This window comes from Ailuropoda melanoleuca, chromosome X (assembly GCF_002007445.2).
Source record: "Ailuropoda melanoleuca isolate Jingjing chromosome X, ASM200744v2, whole genome shotgun sequence".
Lineage (NCBI taxonomy): Eukaryota > Metazoa > Chordata > Mammalia > Carnivora > Ursidae > Ailuropoda > Ailuropoda melanoleuca.
This window is the reverse complement of record NC_048238.1, coordinates 90,614,822-90,624,712: the sequence shown is the minus strand read 5'-3', so window position 1 is coordinate 90,624,712 and position 9,891 is coordinate 90,614,822. Positions and strand designations below refer to the sequence as shown.

At 35.1% G+C, this 9,891-nt stretch overlaps 1 pseudogene; it reads left to right on the top strand.

Annotated features, from left to right (window-relative positions):
- Window positions 1-6,807: 6,807 nt before the first annotated feature.
- Window positions 6,808-7,778, top strand: LOC100464688 (annotated as a pseudogene).
- The last annotated feature ends 2,113 nt before the right edge of the window (window positions 7,779-9,891 follow it).

Genomic DNA, 9,891 nt, shown 5'->3' with positions numbered 1-9,891 from the left:
TTGAGGTGAGAATATAAAAACTGTATTTTAGATTTTTTTATTCTTTTGAGTGAGGCTTGGATGGCTATGTATTTCCCCCTTAGGACTGCCTTTGCAGTATCCCATAGGTTTTGGACCATTGTNAGGTTTTGGACCATTGTGTTTTCACTCTCGTTGGTCTCCATAAATTGTTTAAATTGATTTTTGATTTACTGGTTTATCGATTTATTCCTGAGCAGGATGGTTCTTTTTTAAAGATTTTATTTATTTATTTGAGAGAGAGAGCAGATGCACATGCAGGGTGAGGGGTAGAGTGAGAGAGGAGATCTCAAGCAGAATCCCTTCTGAGAACAGAGCCAGATGTAGGGCTCCATCCCACCACCCTGAGGTCATGACCTGAGCCAAAATCAAGAGTTAGATGCTCAACCGACTGAGCCAACAAGGTGCCCCACCTTAATTATTTTTTAAATTACTGTTGGTATGAGTCACCCCAAATTACCTGAACTAGAGCATAAATTTTTGATTTAGTGTTTGATTTTATGATTTGGTTTTTCTACTCATTCGTCTTAGAGATAGGAACAGTTTCCTCGGTGTAAATAACACTCTAAATATGCATTTGAAACAAAAGTATATCAAAATTTGGGCCAGCATCAATAATAAGAGTTGCAAATCTCTTGGTCTATGGCTGTGCATTTAAACAGAATTATCTGTAACAGTTGGTATTGGATGTAATCCATGCTGAATTCAGTTTCTTAAATAATAAATAAATTCAAAGCCAACAATGAAAAGCAGCATGAGATAGACTGAAAAAGTGAATAACAAAATAAAAATTATTGTTATATCACACTGGTGAGTTTTAGTTAACCTGATAGACCTTCCACTGCTTGCTGAGAATACTTTCATCTCTAGCTATAGAAGTTCTGAATGTTACACATTGATAGAGATTAAAATTATGATTCTGGGCTTAGTCAGATGCCATCGAGCTACTCTTTAGCAACATTAATAAACATTGACTTTTTCACTGTTGTTGTAGTTTCCTTTTCTGTTTTGCCTAACGTTCGTAATTTTTTTAAAAAAATTTTATTTATTTATTCGACAGAGATAGAGACAGCCAGCCAGAGAGGGAACACAAGCAGGGGGAGTGGGAAAGGAAGAAGCAGGCTCATAGCGGGAGCCTGATGTGGGGCTCGATCCCATAACACCGGGATCACGCCCTGAGCCAAAGGCAGACACTTAACCACTGTGCCACCCAGGCGCCCCTAATGTTTGTAATTCTTAATGCTATCTATTTATAATGGTTTCTAGACATTTTGCATGGTATGTACTAAGGACATAAGAAAATAGATGGAAATTTTAATAATTGTTTTATATTTTTAAAATAAGAATGACCTTTTAGGCAAACTTAGTGCCTTATTATAATAATAAACAATATTTTAAATTGTGAATATTTAAGAGATCAATTTTGTAAAAGGGGATCTAAAAATCTAATGATAATCATCTTTCTTTGACTGTATCAAATCTCTCTTTAGAAATTAAGTTTATTTGGTCTCTAATTCCTTAAAAGGAGTATGTCTTGTGTATTGATGACATGTATTCTAATCTAGAGCTCACAATTAAGAACCAATAAAGGAATTTACTCATGGAATTTTTTTTCTCATTACTTTTATTAATTGTATTTGTAATCAAGTTTATTGATTAAAATTAAGGCCCAAAGTTCTGTCATTACCTGGGATTAATTCACTTTTACTAATTCTTTAGTAGTTCTCTAAATGTAATCTGACAAAACTGTTTATGAGGATATTAACTATAGATTTTATTACATTTTGATAATCAGTAATGAAGCAATTGTTTATACCAAGTAGCGAGTCAATCTGACTGAAATGATCCTACAAGCCTCAGTCCAGCTGTAGTTATTTAATTTATTTTAAATAGTGTTACAGGATCATACTGGTACGATTTTACCAATTACTACTATGATTTTAAGTTGTGTGGTTTAACAAACAGCAAAATATTCTCAAAGACTTAAAATAACAGATATTTATTTTTTTACTTATGCTACTTTAGGGCTTAAGGTCTTCTGTAATTCTGATGAGCTCTTGGATTTTGCTTACATGTGTTGACATCACTAGACTCAGTTGGGCCAGCATACACTGGGCCCAGCTAGGTTTGGATAAAAGTGTCTCCACATGTCTTCCTGTTCAGAAATCTACACGGAAGTAATATATCCATTACCTGGGACATACTATTTTAATGATTGAAAGTCATATACTTTAATGACTGACAGCAAAAAGGCCACAGGCCACACTATTGCATCTAAATTTTCTGTTACCATGCAGTAAATATCGCATGGCCATGATCAAATTCAATAGAGCAGAGAAACAAAGCAAGAACAAAAATGTAAGAAATGCTAATGAATAAAAGCTTAATCTACCACAAAATATTCATTATTCACCATCATAAACTTCTTTGCTCCTAATTTTTGTCCCTTAACATGGACAATAAATATGTATTTTTAGATCAGAAAAGCTGCCAGTTATTACATTACATTCAAAGACCAAAAATAAATATCAAACATTTTTGTATCCTAACCACCAAAAATATTATTGATTAATGTATCTTACCCTTCTTAAGCCTATTAATTTTTAACCTGTATTAGTTTTTAACATATTTCACATAATATTTCTGATTAAATTTTCTTATTTTTTATTTTTATTTTACTAAGAAAAGACAATTTTGTGTATTTAGAAACAACCTTAGAGCAGCCGGCAGATATGGCAACTTAGAAAACTAGTTAAGAACTGATTAAATAGGGGCGCCTGGGTGGCACAGCGGTTGGGCATCTGCCTTCGGCTCAGGGCGTGATCCCGGCATTGTGGGATCGAGCCCCACATCGGGCTCCTCCACTATGAGCCTGCTTCTTCCTCTCCCACTCCCCCTGCTTGTGTTCCCTCTCTCACTGGCTGTCTCTATCCCTGTTAAATAAATAAATAGAATCTTTAAAAAAAAAAGAACTGATTAAATAAACATGAATGTCAATATATCTAAAGCAATAACTCATTGACATTTTCCTTTTGTTATACAAAAAAAAATGTTTTTTGAATATTTCACTTGGTTGTGTTTCTAAAAGGTGCCCAAGACAATAAGGCATTCCTCAACTGTCAATTGGTTCTATTATAAGAGAAGCTGTCACAACATGGAATATATTTTTGGACTAGGAGGATGCATATGATTCTACAGTTATCCTTTAAAATGAGCTCAAACAGTGAATTAGTTGGTTTTTTTTCACTTTTCCCTGTTACTTTTCCCTTCTTATTTCTAAAACACAACTGTTAAACCTTAAATCACATATAGCACTACACTGGTAGATACACACACACACACCATATACACACAGACATACACAGAGTGCATGTGTGCATGCAAGATAGATAGGTAGGTAGATATCGAGAGAATTCTCATGAGATCTTATTATTCTTATAATCCACTATCAGTTTTGTTCTTGTCATCTTGCAAGTAGTCTTATCAATTCTCCAGTTGCTTGGTTCAACATAAGGCCTAAAAAGAAAAACCTAAGAAAGAAATATCTGTGCTTTATATTTTTTTTATTTAAGATTTGGTTTCTTCTTTTTTTAAGACCTTATTTATTTGTTTGACAGAGAAAAAGAGAGAGAGAGAGAGCAAATGAGTAAAGCAGGGGAAGTGACAGGTAGAGGGAGAGGGAGAAGCAGGATCTCTGGCTGAGGGGAGCCTGAAGTGAGGCTGGATCCCAGGACCCTGGGATCATAACCTGAGCTGAAGGTAGAGGCTTAACCAACTGAGCCACCCAGGTGCCCTGAAACGTTTGCTTTAGCATACACAGAGGAAACTGGGACAGCTGTAAAAGTGACTAATTTTAATAAACTGGATCTATTCAACTTTGTCAACCAAAAGGAAAATAATTATCATTCCTGCCTGTGTAGGATTCAGAAAGTCTGCCTTCTTTCTGTGGAGTCTCAGAAATAATGTTCAGTAAAAAGCCCACCAGTCTCATTTACTCTGCATGAGAGGGTACTGAATGCCACCAGACTTGCAGTGAGTAACTTTTTGCTCCTCATTTAATCACAGCAAGAATCATTTTCACACAGCAAGGGATAGGAGAGTTTCAAACTAATAGTATAATACTTTCCAAAGAAATCTGCAAGAACAATTGTAATGACTAGTGGAAATTACCTAGTAAAATTTTGGTAGAACTATAAGAAAAACTATAGGACTAAGAACACTGTTGGATGATAGGGTATGTGGGATTCTTCTCTCGAGACATAAGAACAAGTTCTAATATTAAAGATCAAATCTGAATTGGAAATAGCCAATAATAAGTGAATAATATTTGAAGGAACTTAAATGCATTACTAAAGTAAACCACTAAATTATCCTTCATGTTGACCAATTTAGAACACTATATATGCATCACAAATTTTTGCTATCAGCTATTTTTATCTTGTTCTCTTTTTTTTGCTTTTCTTCCTACATATTTTTTATATTTAAAGTTTTGTGTGAAAAAAAAGTTTTTTGTGAAGTGAATGAATAAACACACACCAAGAGTTCATTATTGATATACTTTTAGTTTCCCACTTATGGTACAAAGGTCATCCACCAGATGTATTTTATTACTTTGTAATAAAAATTAGTATAAATCTGAACAGTATACTTACTTAATCATTCACAAAACAGACAAAATATAATTTCCTTAGAATTTTTTGTCCTATCTGTCCTATAATTTGATTCTCTTATTAGTTTTTTAGTTAAACTTTTTTTACACTTTTTTGATAGTCATATATTCACACAGTTGTAAGAAATAAAACATAGAGACACCATGTACAGTTTACCCAGTTCTCCTCAATGATAACATCTTGCAAAAGTATAGTACAATACCACAACCAATATATTGACATAAATACAGTTTACTTATTTTGCTCAGATTTTCTCTTCTTACTTATATTCATTTGTCTATATTAATGTTTAGATTCATGCAGATTTGTTCTTTTATAAGCTACCACAATCAATACTAAACAGTTCAAGATTGCAAGGATCCCTAATGTTGTCCTTTAATAATCAAACACATGCATCCTTCCCTGTATCTTACTTTAGCATTTGGCAGTTGGTTCTCCATTTCCATAACATTGTATTTTTAAGGATGTTTTAAGGAGATGTCAGAGAAAATAGGAGACTAAGGAAGTCTGAAATACTGTCATCCTTAAAAACAATGAAAAAAACAAAGCAAATAGAATTAACTTTTTGGAAGTTAACCCAAATTTGGCAGCAATTCAAAAGCTTGCAGCAACCCATTTCTAAGAAAAATGGGTGAATATCAATAAGAAGAAAGAGCTTTGGAGAACTTTAGCTTAGTCTAGTCTGATGTTACACTCCCTAGCTCAGAATTAGCATTGAAAATAACATACATTCTCTTGCCCAGGTCAGAACTCATGGAGTGCTCAAGCTACTACTTGGAGATATTTATTTAATAATTTGCAGGCACATATTTTACTCTCTGATGACAGAAATGATGAATAATATTTGAGAGAAATAAGAGACTAACCAAGAGGCTTAGGAGGAAATGTTGGGGAATAAAATGTACATAAAGATTTTAAAACTTCAAACCTATTTCTGAGAATTTAGAGGATAATATGCATGCCCAGTACTGTGCACATGCTCAGAAAAGACCAGAGAAGACTCCCAGCCCCCACTTCTTGCTGACCTTGAGACTCTGCACAAGCAGGAGGTGAACACTAAGGCAGAGCTGTAAACTTTCCAGCAGAGCACTGAAGGAGAGACTGAACTTGCACAAAGAGCCCCTTCACAAAATAAGAGAAAAATTTTGCTTTCAGGAGTATAAGGAAACCTCTGTCCAATCATTAGCTAACTATAAAGCTGATAAATCAAAGACATCAATGGCCAAGAAAAATACAGACTTTATAGAATTAGTTCAGAAAAATTACTAAACAAACAAAACAAATCAAAACCCCAACAGCAACAAAAGCAAACCCTGGGGAGAAGAAAAAATCTAATTCCCAGAGTTGTTGCATTATAATACTAAAAATGCCTAGTTTTCAACAACAACAACAAAACATAAAGGACTGCAAAGAAACAGAATTATAGGTCACACATAAGAAAAAAAAAACAATCAAGAGAAACTATCCCTGAAGAAGCCTAGATGTTGGATATATTAGATAAATAATTTAAATAATCTATTGTTAAATATATTCAGAGTCAAAGGAAATCATAAGTAAAGGACTAAAGAAGAATCTGAGGCCGATGGGTCATAAAACTGAAAAGATCATTGAAGAGATATTATATGGAGTTGAAAAATACAAGTGGATTTAAATGTTCACTAGATTGGATAAACAGCAGATTTGAGCAGGTAGAAGAAAGTATCAGAAAATTTCAATATGGTCAATGCAGGTTATTCACTCTGAAAAATGAAGAAAAAAAAGAACGAAGAAAAACAAACAGAGCCTAAAAGTACTGTTAGACATCATCAAATGCATCAACACGTGCATAACGAAAGTCTCAGAAGGAATGAACACAGACAAAAGAATAGAAATAATACTTGAAGAAATAATGGCTAAGAAAAGCCAAATTTGAATGAAACCTTTACTTACACATCTGAGAAATTCAACAAACTACAGGATAAACTTTAAAGGATCTACACTTAGTTGCTGTGCCACCACCACCCCAACGATGGTCCTTGCTCCATTCGGGCTGTCTTTGCAGCAGCCAGAGCTGCTGCCCTGTGATCTCTGGCTTCACTTCACCCTTTTCTTCCTGCTGAGCCACTTTCTTCTTAAAGCTATGACCCTCGTCTCCGTCCCACAGCGGTAGTCACTTGTCCTGGGTGGCTGCCTTGTATTCCTGGGTTTTTCCACTCACGGTTACTTCGGGGCCCTGTGGATGGTTACTATGGTCCCGCCTCCTTTACCCCGGATCCCAGACACCTGGGTACTGCCCCCGACCCTTTTCCTCCCTCACTTCCTGGGGAGGAGATGGTCTCTGTCTGACCCCTCAACATTCTGACCCATCACCTCTGTCCGACTGCTGTCTAACTACGGCAAGAGGCACCCCTTGGGAAGCAAGTAACAAAGAAGGAGCGAAAGAAGGTGTGGGCCAGCCCGGTAGGGCAGCTGCCCAGCCGCTTACATCAGTATCAGCAGCACCAGCAGAGCCTCAAGGGCTGGCAAAGCCCTGAGACTGTCGCGAGCGGAGTGTAGGAAGTCTTGGACCAGGCCGTCCCCGGGGCCCTGCAGCCACAACCCAAACTGAAGAAGTGAGCCCTTTCCCTGCTGCTTAAGGCTCATGGCCAATCCTTATTCAGAAGAGAAGCATTAAAATCAAAGATGGGAAAATTGGAGAAATTGCCATTCCCCAGAGCCAGCTTGTTCATGGTACACATTTTGTGTGAACAACCAAAGATAGAAAAGTAAATATAATTTACCAGGAACCAAGGTTACCTCTGCAAGAAGAAATGAAAATAACTTTTGGCAGGATTCTGTTTCATCCAATATAATTCAGAAGCAGGAAAGAAAAAGCCTTTTAAAAATACTGAGAACATTGTAAATGTGCATTTGAAGAAATCAGCATTTCTAACTGAAGTGAACCAAAAGGAAAATTACACTGGCGCAAAGTTTAGTGATCCAACTTCTCCTGTTTTTCCAAAGCCTCCTAGTCACTGTATGGGAAGCAGTACTGAAAATTCCAACCACAACAGGGAGTTAATAGCAGTACACTTAAAGGCTCTCCTGAGGCACCTGGGGGTAGTCAGTTAAGCATCTGACTCTCGGTTTCCACTCAGGTCCTGATATCAGGGTGGTAGGATGAGCCCTGAGTCCAGCTCTGTTCCAGACTCCCTCTCTCTCAGCCCCTCCCCTGCTCTATAAAATAAATACATCTTAAAAAAAAAGCTCTCCTAAGAGTTCAAACTTAGATCTCAGATTGCAGTATATCTGTAAAACATAGCTTTTTAAGAAATCACTGGACTCTTGAAAAGAAAATTTTTCCAGAAATGGAAATTTGCCTTGTAACATACAAGTGCAAAAGATGTTTAAAAAATTGCAAACAACTTGTATTATATTTTACATTTTGTAAATACTGTATACCATGTATTATGTGTGTATTGTTCATACTTGACAGATACATATAGTTTTGTTATAAAGTATATATTTTGCCCTACCAAATCCTAAGTGTTTTATATATACATAATGAAGAAATTTTAAGTGTGGTAAGGCACATGGAAGACCAATTTATTTGCACAAGGTACTGAGATTATTTATAAAGAAACAGCTATCTGATATCAAGGTGAAGATATAAATGTGAACAGTTTATTAATGCACTACTGAAGTTTAAATCTGTGCCACAGTCATCATAAACATGAGGCTTGTATGTGTTTCCTAGATTGATTTCTGCCTTCTAATCTGTAATTACTGGAAAACTTGTATTCCCATTTTTACCACACATAATTTCTGTTTTTTGATTTATCTTTTCAAATTTAAAATACCTCTAATTTTAATGCCAACAAAATTGGTTGTAATCAAATTTTTAAATGATAATATAATATTTTGGTCCTCTCTTTTAAAAAAAATCTACAGTTATACAAATTATAATCTGTTAAATATCAAAAACAAAGAATCTTGAAAGCAGCAAGAGAGAAATAACTCATCTTCTACAAGGATCATCAATAAAATAAATAGCTGATTTCTCATCAGAAACCACTGAGGACAAAATATGGTAGGTGGTCTACATATAGTGCTGAAAGAAAATAAAAAAGCAACTAAGAATTATATGTATAACAAAACAATCCTTCAAAAAAAAGAGTAATTAGAACTCTGGATAAACAAAATTTGAGAGTTTGTTGCTAGCTGATTTGACCTATGAGAAATCATATAGGGAGTCCTTCAGGCTGAAATGAGATGATGGCAATTTAAATTCTTAAAACAAAACAAATACACAAACAAAACATGAGTTAAGGTAAATATTAAATGGAAATATACAAAAAAGTATAAATGCAGTTTTTGCTTGTATTTTATTTTATTCATTTATTTGACTGGTTGAGAGAGAGAAAGTGAGAGAGCACAAGCAGTGGAGCAGCAGACAGAGGGAAAAGGAGAAGACGACTCCCCACTGAGCAGAGATCCTGAAGTGGGGCCCAATCCCAGGACCCTGGGATCATGACCTGAGCTGAAGGCAGATGCTTAATGCACTGAGCCACCCAGACACTCCTGTTTGTATTTAAAAGACAATTATATAAAACAATATAAATGTATGTAGATGGGCACACAATGCATAAGAAGGTAATTTGTGGTAGTAAAAGGACAAAGAGAGGTTGAAAATCCATATACAATAAAAGGTTTTGCATACTATTGAGATTAGGTTGCCATAAATTCAAACAAGGTTGATGTTAACTTAGATGATAATTATAATCCCCTGGGCAACTGCTAAGAAAATAAATTTAAAAATATATCATTAAAGGAATGTCAAGGGAATTAAAGTGGTACACCAAAAAAAATCTATTTAACACAAAATAAGGCAATAATGGAGAAAGTAGAAATAAAAATGATGTAAGACACTGTGAAAACAAATTGTAAAAAGCAGAGGTAAGGCATAGCTGGCCAATATCTCTATTAAATGTAATGTATTAAACTCTCCAAGTAGAGAAAATCAATACAACCAAAAAGTGTTCCTTTGGAAAGAAAAAAAAAGACTTTTAGCAAAACTGAACAAGCAAAAAAATAAAAGATTCAAATTGCTAAAATCAGATATGTAAGTGGGAACATTACTACTGACCTTACAGAAACAGTAAGGATTATAAAGAAATATTATGAACAACTCTATGCCAATTTACTAGGTAATTTAGTTGAAATGCATAAATCCCTAGAGTGTCAA